The following is a 14,515-nucleotide window of genomic DNA, read 5'->3' on the forward strand; positions in this document are numbered from 1 at the left end:
GGGGAGATGCGGTTTACAACGGCATCTTCTCGTTCAGCCGTCCCGTGAGACGATCGTGGGTATGCCAGCAGCGATCAAGTCCACGGGACCTGCGACCGGACTCACGGGGGTCCCAACCGGCACGGCGGCGTGCTCGCGATGGCAGGGCGGCATTTAAAACTGGACGTACCTGTACGCCAATATGCCTGCCCGTACCATCCTGCCGACGTACATCGGCGTGCGCCAGTCGGGAAGGGGTTAAAGCGCTAGTAAACTATCCCTTTTTTAGTTGCATAGCTCCCAGCTGTCCCTGATTTGGAGGGACTGTCCCTGATTTGGAGCAATGTTCCTCTGTCCCTCTTTCTTCCTCAATGGTCCCTCATTTTGGTCTGATCCATATAGCTGTATATAAAATGCACTTTTTATCTTTCAAAAAGTGTTTCCCAGTGCTAAACCTTTCTTCAAAATTCTAAGTTGCTGCATTTGTACATTTTAAAAGCCAATATAATGGAATAGTAGTGGTAAAAAAAAAAAAAAAACCCTTGTGGATTTAAAGGGGTTGTAAATGTAAATTTTTTGGGGGGGATATGTGATCTATGTGATATATATATTGTGAATATAGATGTTGTTTGAGGCAAAATGATTTAATTACCCTTTAGAGAAGTATGATTTTTCTCCACTTTCTCCTTTCCTCTGTGTACTGTATCCTAAACTTCCTGGTTTTCGAACGCATTCGCGTCAACTACGTCACGGCTCTAAAGGAACTACAGTTCCCTTGAGGCTTAGCGGCATCGCGCATGCACACTGCCACTTTTTCGCCATGTGACAGAACGAGAACAAGCTTAGTTCTCGTTTTTAGTTCTGCCTTGGTTGAACACACGCCGCCCAGTTAACACACTCATTCTCGCCTCCCCAGCATGCCCATAGTATAAACAAATACTAGTTAATATTCCAAAAAATAATTAATATATTTAATTATTTATTCTAACTTTTTAATGCAGCAAATAAGAGTTGAGGCGGGCTGTGCTGTTGAGATTGTCATTCAATACAATAACAAGGCACGGGAGGTGGAGCTACAGCATCTTAGACACACCCATGGCTCCCCTGCCTCCCGTGCCTGTGAACCTACACATCGTCTCCCCCCAGGGATCTAGTCCCAAGGGAGGGGGCGAGCATGCATTCTAACCCCCAGCCAGAAAGGCTCGGATTATGGAGGCAAGCTTACACAGGAGGAACAAGAAGTTAGAAATTCACACGAAGAAAAAAAAATTTAGAAGGGAAATCGAAAGGAAAAGGTAAGTGAACCAACAATGCACTAGCTTAAAGGAACCTATTTAGAAAATAAAAAAATGAACTTTTAGTATCACTTTAATGGATTTAATTGTTTTCTTGTGTAGTGCCGGTACTCCAAATGAGTATGCGCTATGTCTGTAAATCTAGTTTTTGCCCAAAACTGTAGTTGAGCTTTGGGGTTAATTGTTCTAAATTATGCTTTGGCATCAGTTTGTCTGGGCTGTATTAAGGTTCTGCCTGGTCATAGTTGGAGTTCGCACCTGTGAGAGGCATTAGAACTGAATGGATGACAGTCAGGAAGGGTAGAGGGGCAAGTGCCAGGGAGGCCGATCCAGGGCTAGAGCATCCCAATATGTAGGCTCCATTGAGTGACTTTGGTGATCCCAGTCAGGGACCAGCACTGCTGGAGCTGAGGGATTCTCCTAGCTGCCAGGGGAAGAACTCCTCCAGTGAGAGTGGGGGGGGGGGGGAAAGGGAAAGGAAAGACAGATTCTGGTGGTAGGGAACTCAATTCTTAGGAGGACAGAGAGGCCAATCTGTAATAACAACCTGAAGTGCCGAAATGTATGTTGTCTGCCGGGCGCTCGTGTTTGGCACATCACGGATCTGGTGGACAGATTACAGGGAGGGGCTGGGGAAGACCCAGCTGTCATGGTGCACATTGGCACCAATGACAAAGTCAGAGACAGATGGAGTGTCCTAAAGAATGATTTTAGGGACTTGGGAGCTAAATTGAGGAAAAGGGGTTTTTAAACTAGGCGATGGAGGGGAGGGTCCAGAGATAGAGATAGTCAGCGTGGAGCATATTCCAGAGGGTAATATTAGGGGCATTAGTGGTAGGGTAACCAAAGCACATAAACCCAAGGTAAATAGTAAATATAGTAGCAAGTCCTAGTTGTAATCTTGGAACACCCAAGAGGATAGTATGTGACCTGTCAAAATATATTAATGCATTAAAATGTTTGTTCACCAATGCCAGAAGTCTGCCAAGCAAAATAGGTGAGTTGGAAGATCTGGTGCATCAGGAGAGCTATGATGTAATTGGGATTGCTGAAACTTGGCTTCATTCCTCACATGACTGGGCTATTAATATTCCTGGCTATGCACTCTTTCAGAAAGACAGAGTAAAAGGGAAAGGTGGTGGGGTCTGTCTGTATGTGAGAAGTGATCTCAAAGCGAGTGAGAAAGAGGACCTGATGAACGGAGAGTGTGATGAGTCTGAAGCATTATGGGTGGAACTGCATACAGATGTGCGTAGTTCAAAGTTAATCATTGGAGTTTGTTATAGACCACCCAATGTTAATGAGAAGGTGGAGACTCAGCTCCTTGCACAGATAGAAAGGGCTGCAAGGGCTGGGACAGTGATAATAATGGGGGATTTTAACTACCCAGAAATTGACTGGGGTAATGGCACTGCTGGGACAGTTAAAGGGCAAAAATTTATAAACCTATTACAGGACAATTTTATGGTCCAGTTTATAGAGGCCCCAACTAGGAATGATGCTCTGTTGGACCTGGTAATCTCAAACCATGCAGAACATATTACAAATGTTCAGATAAAGGAACACCTGGGTAGCAGTGACCATAACATGATTCACGGCCAAAGTAAAAAAAAGCTATAAATTATAAAAAAGAGCTTTAAAAAAATATAAAAAGGAAGGAACGCTAGTGTCATTTAAATGTTACAAAGAATATAACAGAATATGTAAAAAGGAAATCAAGGATGCAAAAATGCAAAATCAAAGACAGATTGCAAAAGATAGTAGGACAAACCCCAACAAATTCTTCAAATATATTAATAGTAAAAAGGTCAAGTCTGAGCATGTAGGCCCTTTACAAAATAATCTGGAGTGGGTGACTGGGGACAAAGTAGGGTTGCCACCTGTCCGGGATTCACCAGGACAGTACGGGTTTTGAAACATGTGTCGGGTCTCTGACCACCTGAGACCCGGGCACATTATTCATTTCAGACCCGCCAGTGGCCCCCTGTGTCATTAGTGCGGTGGCGGCCATGTCTCCTCGATTTCGGGTCCGCTCGGGCACAGCACTGCTTGATTTCTGCTAGTGCTCAGCTGTCTGAGTGTGGGACAGGAGTCGGGATGCAGAGGCGGAGCCTCCATGGTGCTCTCCACGAATCCTCTGGCTGGCTGCAGAAGGGACAAGGAGGTGGGTGGAGCCTCCCCATTCCCTGCTGCTCTGGAATATATGCAGAGATCGCCCACCATACACTATACACACACCTCTCCCCCCACCATATACTATACATACACCCCCCTCCCCCCACTATACTCACCCCCCATACACTATATATACACACCTTTCCCCCACCATACACACACCCCCTCCCCCCACCATACACTATACACCCCCCTCCCCCCACCATACACTAAATATACACCCTCCTCCCCCACCATACACTATATATACACCCCCTCCCCCCGCCATTCACTATATATACACCCCCCTCCCCGCACCATACACTATACATACACCCCCCTCCCCCCACTATACACTAAACATACACCCCCTCCCCTACCATAAACTATACACACACCCCTCCCCCCACCATACACTATACATATACCCCCCTCCCCCCACCATACACTATACACACACCCCTCCCCCCACCATACACTATACACCCCCTCTCCCCACCATACACTATATATATACACCCCCTCCCCCCACCATACACTATACATACACCCCCCTCCCCTCACCATACATACACCCCCTACCACCACCATACACTATAAACCCCCCTCCCCCCACCATACACTATACACCCCCTCCCCCCACTATACATACATCCCCCCATACACTATATATACACCTCCCTCCCCCCAATATACACTATACATACACCCCCCCCATACACTATATATACACCCCCCTCCATGTTCCATAACCTGGGACAAGAAAAGATGCCATGCCCCAGTTGACCACATTCCAGGTATTGTAAATTTCTGTACATATCTTTAGGGGGACGCTGCTCCACATCTCTACTGTAGCCCCTCCTTCCAGTTGGCACACTGTCAGAAACCATGAAATCAGACCGAGGCAGAAGTACAATTAAATCACACTTGTTTAATAATAAAAGTAAAAAGAACAAACGTAGTCAAAACATAGCCAAAGTTCAGCAACCAGAATGGATAGTCAGCCAAGCCAGAAGTCAGGGATCAACGTAGTGAAACGGCAAGCAGGATCTGGAACCAGAAGGGATGTCAGCAAAGCAAGTCTTTAAACAGGAACTCAGGCGATGTGGACCAAGGCAAAGGCAGTCAACCACCATAAGGATAACTGTGTTGCCCTGGAAGTTGGGTAACTCCACAATGAAATTGTCAGAAACCATGAAACGAGAGATGCGTGAAGCCCAGGTGCATGGGTTCATCTTCACTGACCAATTCGGTATCAGGAGGCATGGGAGGTGAGGGAGGCATGGGTGGGGCTACAAAGCTCGGAGGCAAACGTACAGGAGGCTTCCACAAGTGCTCCTTAAGAGAAAGTCTTTCTCTGAGTCTGGAGTCAATGAGGATGGCAAACGAGATCAAGCTCTCCAGCTCAGTGGGTATATCTCGGGCTGCTATCTCATCCTTGATGGAATCCGAGAGACCATGAGAAAAAGCAGCCATGAGGGCCTCGTTGTTCCAAGCAACCTCTGCTGCCAGAGCACGGAATTCATTGGCGTAGTTGGCAACAGTTCTCATACTCTGTTCGATGGACACGAGGCACTTGGCAGCAAAAGTGGAGCATGCGGGAACGTCAAATACCCTTTTAAACGAAGCCCTGAACTCAGGGTAGCTCAAGACAACAGGTTTTTGCGTCTCCCATAGAGAGTTTACCCAGGCCAAGGTTCTCACAGAAAGCAAAGATATCATGAAACCAACTTTGCTTTTGTCCGTGGAAAATGCCTGGGGCAGCATCTCAAAGTATATCTCAACCTGATTGAGAAACCCTCTGCATTGGACTGGATTGCCCCCAAATCACTGGGGAAGTGGAGCGGGACCAGACATACCTCTTATAATAAGGTAATACCCGAGGCGGGTGCCTGCACAGAGACTGGAGCAGCAGCAGGGTCAGCCTACAACATAGGTTGTACCGGGGGCGGCCACAGTGGGAGATTCCAGGTGAGCCGCGTGGCTCAGGAGCATCTGTAACCCCAGTTTATCCAATCTGGAAAAAATAGTAACAAGTGGATTGACTGCATCTTCTGAATTCATGGCCTTCACCTACTGTCAGAAACCATGAAATCAGGCCAAGACAGAAGTACAGTTAAATCACACTTGTTTAATAATAAAAGTAAAAAGAACAAACGCAGTCAAAACATAGCCAAAGTTCAGTAACAGGAACGGATTGTCATCCAAGCCAGAAGTCAGGGATCAACGTAGTGAAACAGCAAGCAGGATCTGGAGCCTGAAGGGATGTCAGAAAAGCAAGTCTGTAAACAGCAACGCAGGCGATCGCCTCTGTGATATTGACCAAGACGAAGGCAGAGATTCTCTGGACTGGATGACTTAAGTAGGCAGGACTGACGAGCAGGATATCATCAACAGTTGAGTAACTGTTGAGTAACTGTGGAGAGAGATGGGAGCTGGCAATTAGCCGACAGTTGAGCGGCCAGCTCCGAGAAGGAAGGGCTGAGCCCAGCCCTGACACACTCGATCTCTCGTTGCTAAGGCAGATGGCACTCTCCCAGCTGTACTCTGCTGACTCTCCCAAACACAATGACTTTGTTCTCCTTGAAGAATTGTTGCTTTTAACTTGCCACGGTCCTTCACAGGCAATATTTTTCTCATGTGTTGGTCCGCTACCTTGACATCCCCACTGTTGCTATGGGCAACCATATAATTCTCCAACTTCCGGTCAGCCTGTTGATCACTCCTGGCACTCAAATCAGGCTTCCAAAACATTTGTCTGCCCATGTCACCTTGTATTGGTGACTAAGGCAATGGGCACTTGGAGACAACATGCCTCTCTGCACCGCAAACAGCGCTCTTGATTCAGAGCCTTAATAGGTCTTCCCCAATTGCATTCTCTTGCAAGCTTAGGACTTTTCACATTAATAGCTGGCCTGCTTGCACCAGCGTTGCCAGGGGCAACAGCATGCACTTCCCCTTTAACTGGAGTTGGTGTAGCAAAAAACAGTTTGCGATACTCATCGGCAGGCTCAAACCCTTGCTTCATCTTTGCAGTCACTCTACAACACTTTTGCGCCATCCAGCAAACGAAGCACTGTCTTTTTAAAGCAAGTTGCTTTTCTTTTCATGGAAGCTTTCTTCAGCTGCACACACAGATTGTGTTGTCTCATGCATACAAACACAGTTCATATAACAGATGAACTTACTTTTTGCAGGGAACTCCAGTTCTGCCTGCATTCTCCACCACTTGTAATGTTGGGGGTTGTTTAGCTCAAGTGTAGCATCCGCTAGTGAGAACAGTCCATACAAATGTTTCTTTTTCAGGGCTTGTTGGCCCACTTTTATTAAAGAAGATCAAACAAACAAAAAGGTTTCCCTTGCAGGGGGGTTTTCACCGTCAGCATCAGCATTAAACGACAGTATGTTCAGCCTCCTGGCTCAAACATGCAACATTGCAAACAAAAATACCAAGCCGTCTGACTCTCTTCAGCAGCAGCACCACTGCTCAGGCCCCTACATGGAGCCCTCCTGACTCCTGTCAGCGACCTCAGACTTGGGTCTCTGGCTTTCACAGTGCAGCCTGCACGCTCTGGCTACTCCTGTGCACACCTGCACTCTCTGGGTTCTGCCTTGCAAGCCTGGACTCCTCAGGAGGGTGGAGCCCAGAACCATGGTCAGGTGTCTACAAATAGGCCAGCACACACCTGACCAGTCAGTGTGCTGGTGAGCAGGGGCGTTGCTAGGGGATGGCTTTTGGGGCTGTAGCCCCGAATCTGGGGCCCAAAGCCCAGAGTCTCTTGCCGCAGGGTCCCTGCCTAACCACGGGTTGGGGCTGCTGTGGTGTGTGGGCTGGCTACATGAGAGAGGTGGAGGAGAGGAGAGAAGCGAGCAGGCAGACGAGCAGAGATGACATTTGTCTTCACCCGCTCCACATCAGCGCTCTTCACAGCCGGGCCTCTTCAATTTGGGAGCGAGGTGCAGCAAGCAGCAGAGAGATGACATCATCTCTCACTGCCCGCCAGACATCAGCACTCTTCCACCCTCACAGCATGGTGGAGTTGTTGAGGTCATGTGCTTCCTGTCATCGTAGAGCTCCACTTTGCAGCCAGACCCCCTTACTTCAATGTCAGAGGTGCGGCAGGGAGCAGCGAGATGACATCCTCTCTCACTGCTCGCCCCGCATCACTGCTCTCCTGCTCTCACTAAATGGACCAGTGCTGTCAGCCTGCCACCAATGCAGCGTCATTTGGTGGCACTGACTGGCATGGCAAGTGACAATCCACATCAGTTGGCAAGTGACAACCCACATCTGGTGGCCAGTGATGTGGCAAGTGACAATCTGCAAATGGTGGCAGGAGATGTGGCAATGTGCAAATGGTGCCAGGAGATGTGGCAAGTGACAATCTGCAAATCTGCAAGTGACAATCTGCAAATGGTGGCAGGTGACGTGGCAAGTGACAATCCACATCTGCTGCCAGGTATAAGTGGCAAGTAACATGCTGCATCTGGTGACTGGCGAGGGTGGCAAGTGACACGCTGCATTTGTTGGCAGGAGATGGGCTCTGTCCCCAGATCTTTTGCAGATCTAGCAATGCCCCTGCTGGTGAGTCTCAAAATCCACATCCAGGACTGGGGTTTTTATCCCACCCGAATCTCTGATGCCTTGTACACACAACCGGACTTTCCAGCAGACTAGGGTCCGACAGACTTCCCGACGGAATTCTGACAGAGTTCCGACAGACTTTCCGAACGATCGGACTTGCCCACACATGACAGGACTTTCCGGCAGACTAGGTCCGCTGGACTTCCCAGCGGACTTCCAAATGAATGGACTTGCCCACACATGGACTAAAGTCCGTTCATTTTGAACGTGATGAGTTACGAAGGGACTATAAAAGGAAGTCAATCTCGCGGCTTTTATTGGGGATTGAATTGCTTGAAAGAAACAGAAGAGGGGGTTCGTGAATTAACCCTCAGAAAAAGAGAGGTACACTGGATCAATTTTTTTAGTACAATTGCCCCATGCTGTTTAAACGTGGATCTAGATCTTTATTTGTTTATTTAATAGGTTATTGGTTCTATGTTGTGACTGAACAGATTTTTACATCTATTTATTGAAGATATATTGAGATTATTGGCCGTGTGATTAGCTATTTTCTGTGTCTATGGTATAAGATTATTCAGTAACATTGATTGGATAGAAACTGAGAATGATTAACCATATTGATATTGATTCCATGTGTGATGATGCTTGTGAAACATATATAAAGTAGATGATTGTGGTTAAAACCTTTAGATGTGTTCTGACTGATCTAAGCGAGGGTGCGAACATATCAGCCCGAAACTTAATCTTTGTCTGAACAGATGATTGTAACGATTTTGTCTGGAATTACTCTACTTCAGTGATTCTCAACCAGGGTTCCGTGGAACCCCAGGGTTCCTCCAGAGGTTGCTAGGGGTTCCTTCAGTACTGGGTAATTTCAGCCTCTCAGATAAGTTCCCACTGACACCATTGATCTTTCTAACTATCTGTAAGGAGGTAATTCTTCCCAATGACCACAAGTGTAAGGACCATTCGTCCCACTGACCATCACACTTATGTATCATGAGTTGTAGATTTCTAATTTTTAGCAGGGGTTCCCTGAGACCAGAGAACTATTTTAAGGGTTCCTCTGTGTTGAAAAGGTTGAGAAAGGCTGCTCTACTTGCTTTGTAATCTTTTCCCAAAGATTTGATGGAATGAAGCAATACATTTTGAAGTGCAGCAACCTATATATATATATATATATATATGTATATATATATATACAGGCATGTGTGTTTGAGCTATGGGATGCACACCCTAAAGAAATTGTCTCTGCACACCTATGTTAATGCTACAGTGTCCAGGAAGTTTACGGCTATGAATAAGTCATGTTGTGTGCATGCAACAGTTGCAAATACATTTGTACTGTGGTCTGCAAAGACTTTCAACACTTTTTTCTCTGTTGGATACTTCGCCCCTATTGTAAGTAAATATTATTGGAATTGACATAATAGGACAGCAATCATGAGCTAACATTGGCAACAACCTATCATTTTATAGCTTGGCTACAAAAAAGGTGTTTTGTTTTAACAACTCATGTTCATTGACCTACCCTAGATACAACTGTACCCAGTTCCCAGCAAAGAAGTATATTTGTCAATGGTGGGAGAAATAGAATATGCTTGCTAAATCATATTTTATTTTTTATCGTATGGCCGTATTTTGTGGCTGAAAAGTTATTATTTTTATGAAAATGTATTTTCCTCATATATTAGCTTTAAAGGCACCCCAAATTACTTCTGGGGAAGTTGTATTTTCATTTTACTTCTGATACTCTTTAATCAAGGTTGAAATTTCCTGATGTATATTAGGGTGTCTTTTCAGTTTGGCACTTTATCTAAAACAGTTATTTTTCATTGCTGTGGCCTTAACTAAGTATTATTTCTAAAGGGTAATAGTCTGATTGGCCCCATGGCAAATATTGGGTTGGTACAACCACCAACAACAGTGACTGGTTATAAAAACCCAGACATATTCTCGAAAAGGTCTTAATGGAGACAAAAAGCATGGCAAGCATGAAGCAGATGAGGGTCCTGCAATGGGTTCTGAGCTCCTTAAATGTGAACTTCTCCTGGCTCTGCATCAACTAGGTGTTTACTGTGCATGAACAAGCTGTCAAACTGACAGCTCAGCCCAGCAGACTACACTGATAAATAGAGCTGGTGCTCAGCTGAAGCAATTTCAAACTAAAGCAAAATTTAACATTGCAGCTTACCAGTCTTTATATGTAGTGTCTGCCTCAGGCCGCGTACACACGCGGGGACTGTTCGCCCAACTTTGTCCGCTGAACAGTGTTTCGGCGGACAGTCCGCTCGTGTGTGGGCTTCAGCGGACAGTTTCAGCGCACAGTCTGACGAACAAAGTTTTTCGGAAATTCCGTAAAACTGTCCGCTGAAACTTGGTTTGAGCGGACAGTCCGCCCGTGTGTAGGCTTGTTCGTCAAACTAAGTTCCGCGCATGCTCAGAAAGGATTTACACGGCGAAGGTTGCATTGCAGTGTATAGGACGTCGTATTTCTAGTCCCGTCGTACGTGCTGTTCACGTCATCGCGCAAGTTTCAGCGGACTGTTCGTTCGTCGTGTGTGGCCAAGTCCGTCCATGCTAATTTTGAGCGGACTGTCCGCTCAAACTGTTTGACGAACAAAGTTGGGCGAACAGTCCCCGCGTGTGTACGCGGCCTTAGATTCAATTTTGGGGGGAGCTTTTTTCTTGCTTTTCACCTGTTCCTTTTATCAGTAACGCAATTCCTGTCTTAAGTCGACCAAACTCATTCATCATACTGTATGTGAGGAGGAGCAGAGTTGTCACAAGAAGGGTTGAAACTACAAAACACCTTCTCCTCTATTCTTCGCCATAACATAGAGAGGGGTGTTCTGTAGTCCACAGAGAGTACTAGGAAAAATGATGAATAAAATCATTCAGCAGAGGCAAAGTGCACGGGAAGATTTTTGGCAGAATCAAAACGTATGTATATTGCTCTTACTGAAAAATTGCATAGCAGAGTTAAACAGGAGCAAAAACAATGTTTTCATACTGTAGCAACACCCCAGAAGTAGCTGCTTTTATTGGTTCAGTCCGTTATTCTGCCTCTCAACCCCAAAGAACTCTGGCACACCTAGCAAGATGGTTAATGGAATAACCTCATAATAATACACAACACAATTCTGTTCTTCAAGTTTACTTGGAAAAGAATAAAGTTTAGATTAACATTAGTCAGTCAAGGCCTATGTAAGTAGCCAGGACTTGGTTGAAACAGTTTTAAAAATAAAAACAGTCAGTAACACTATGCAAGAAATAAAGGGTAAATAACAATGTACACAGATTAAATAGGCTCCCCCAAGCCCATTATTGATACATGTTGAATGCTATGGCTAAAGGGGAATCCCAGGCCAGCCTATAATACTTTCAAAACACACAATGAAGTGATTTGAACACCAGTGGCATGTCCCCTTTAAGAGCCACCACAGTAATGTTCTATGAGAAAATCTTTGCGTTTATTGTCTTCAACGGCATGTAGGAGCTCTGTGGATAAAGGTCCCTCTACATGATCCAGATAATTGGTGTCTGTACACAGTATTCAGGTGTGGTATCTTATGGAGTACAATAAGGTTCTTGGGCAAAGCCCTCTCACCAATCTTATACACAATCAGCAGTCCTCCACAGATCGATCAACTGATTCTCCTGGCTGCAAGTATGTCGCAATGGCGTTCTGTCTCTGAGCTGTTGAAACGGCCTCTTCCGTGAACGTTCCACACGGCTGCAGGGCGTCCTGCTGGAGCATGCAGGTTCTGTTCCTCTGGGCTGGGCTGTAGACTGTGTGCCCCTTGGTAGGCCACAATCCCCCTCACACATAGCAACAGAGGGGTTGCTCTTCTGACGGGATCCAGGAACAAGGCTTTCTGGCCTAATCCCTCAGTATCTTTTATAGTCTCTCCCACAACCCTCCTGACTCTGAGCAGTGCAGTCTGGGATTTGCAGTTCTGTCCCCTTAACACAGTCAATCAGGCTGCCCTGTGTTTAGACTTCATATTCCCCACTAGGGAGGCTACAGAGCAAGCAGTTCTGTGTGTCTCTGTGTGTGTGAAAAGAGGAAGGGGGTGAAAAAGCCCATGCAGCTGCTAGCAGGCTGCTCTTTCCCTCATGGATTCAATCAGCCTGAAGAGGTACCCACTATACACTCCCCCCACTAAAGAACCTTTGGTCCCCAAAGGGAGTAAAAAGTCTGTGACCTATTACATGCTTTTTATATACAAGCGGAGAAAGCAAGTTAGGGTACACAGGAAATCAGACAGTTTGCATTTTCATAAGAAGAGCCCAAACTCAAACAGCTCATATGACACAGAGTTGACAGATGAACCTCCCACCAATTGTCATGAGAGGGGAGGTTGTTCTGCCTACAGGCCACCTGAATTGGGGTGGCCCAGCTAGATGTGCCAGGGAGTGAGTTGGGGTTGTCCTCCACTAAATGTGTGGTGGAAGGACCAGGCACCTCAAGAGTCCTTTTGAGGTAAAAACAGCTTCCTCAGAGCTTTCAGCCAGAATATTATAAGTCAGTCTCTTAGGCGGGTGAATAGCTGTTCGCTCTCTCTGTTCTTTGGGCTCTGGCATTGCAGGCACACTGGACTTAGCTTCGTCCACAGCTTCTTCTTCTTCCTGCATATCAGCCTCAGCTCCCTCTTCATTAAATGATTGGAAATCTTTGGGGTCTGCTGTCAGCTGGGAAGATTAAGTGTCTTTCAACTCTATAAAGGGTGGACTTTAAGGTACAAGCTCAGGAGCCTCTGGTCTGAGAGTCCCAGCATCCGTCACCTTAGGCAGAGAAGAAGGGAAGGTGGCAAACCCTGGCATTTGAGGTGGCCACAACCAGCCTATCCCCATCTCTTCATCTTTGCTGTCCTCATAGTCTACAGCAAGAGGTACAGATTGAGATCTAGTGACAGGTCGGGATCTCTGAGAGGCCGGGGGTTTGGATTGTGAATTTAACTGTGGTGGCAAGCGAACTGCTTCCGATAGCGGCAATAGATGGTTGTGGTGCCAGGTCTTCAGTGGGCCTGTGGTCCCTTCTGGTCTGATTTGATACACTGGGAGACCTGCCAGCTGCTTGCAAATGACATAGGACTGTGACTTCCAGCAGTCAGCCAACTTATGCTAACCAGGGACACCCAGATTCCTCAGCAGCACCCTATCACCTGGTTGAAAATCCGGCACTCGTACTCTGAGGTCAAACTTTGTCCTCGGGCATCTGAGGTAGCTTGGGCCTTGTCATAGGCAGTCTTCAGACTTTTCTGCAGGCGGTCTACATACACTCTGTGGGAGGTTGCTGAAGTATGATCTAAGGACGTGCCAAAAGCCAAGTCTACTGCCAACCGGGCCTCCTGTCCAAACATTAGACGATAAGGGGAGTATGCTGTGGCATCCAACTTGGCAGTGGTGAGGATGTAGGTGAGAGGATTATTGACGGTCTTAATCACAAACTTTGCTCCATATAGATAATCCCTCAGATTATCCACTACTGCCCACTTCAAGGCCAGAAACTTGAGTTTGTGTGGGGTAGTTCTTCTCACATCGGCGACTGGCCACAAGTGACCGTTGTGTTCGTGATATAGCACCCGCCTAACCCATCTCGACGGGCATCAACGTGTAGTTCATATGGCTTGGTTATATCTGCATAGGCTAGGACTGGGGCAGGCTCCATTTCAGATGCCTAAAGGCCTCTTCATATTGGGCAGTCCACTGTTCCTGAATGGACTCTCTGGGTTTTCTGGGCCCTCCAGCTGGTCTGACCGGCTTTGCTGGGTCATCGTCTTACTCACCATTTTTTAGTAGCGCATTGAGTGAGCAGGCTATGTTACCGAAGCCCTCAACAAATTTTAATAATTAATTATCTGTAATCTGTAATAGGAGCAGAATCCCAGAAATTACTCAAGTTCAGTTACATTAGTGGGCTTCGGCTAGGAGGTGATGGCTTCCAGCTTCTGGGGGTCAGTGGCCACTTCGATGATTGACCGATGATTGATAAAACTGGCACTTCTCCAGGGACAGCTTCAACCCCTCATTATAGCGTCTTTTCGGAACCTTCTCCAGATGCTCTTCATACTCTTCCAAGGTCTTCCCAAAGATAATGATGTCATCTAAGTACACCAACACCTCTATTAGGTTCATGTCACCCACGGTCTTCTCCATGAGCCTTTGGAAAGTGACTGGTCTTTCAGCTGTGTTCTTCATACCCTGAACTTGTGATTCCTGTGTGAATACCCATTGCTGACCTTGGCTCCTGTTTGACCTTGCTTATCTGTCACGATCAGGGGTCAGGCTCGAAGACCAATTGCTATAGCAGTTGCAGGACTACCACTAACCAGCAGGATGGGAACACAGGCAGTCACCCTGGCAGATGACAGGCTCACCTGAGGTGCGGAGTCTAAGTACTAACCGGTTTTCACCAGAGCTCCGGATGGTGAAGATGGATTTAGCTGCTTGTTAGTACCAGGTCGCGGTCCTCAGGATCGCCCCACCAGGAGGT

This window comes from Lithobates pipiens, unplaced genomic scaffold, assembly GCF_037356315.1.
Source record: "Lithobates pipiens isolate NorthernLeopardFrog02 unplaced genomic scaffold, aLitPip1_a1.2 Scaffold_13, whole genome shotgun sequence".
Taxonomy (NCBI): domain Eukaryota; kingdom Metazoa; phylum Chordata; class Amphibia; order Anura; family Ranidae; genus Lithobates; species Lithobates pipiens.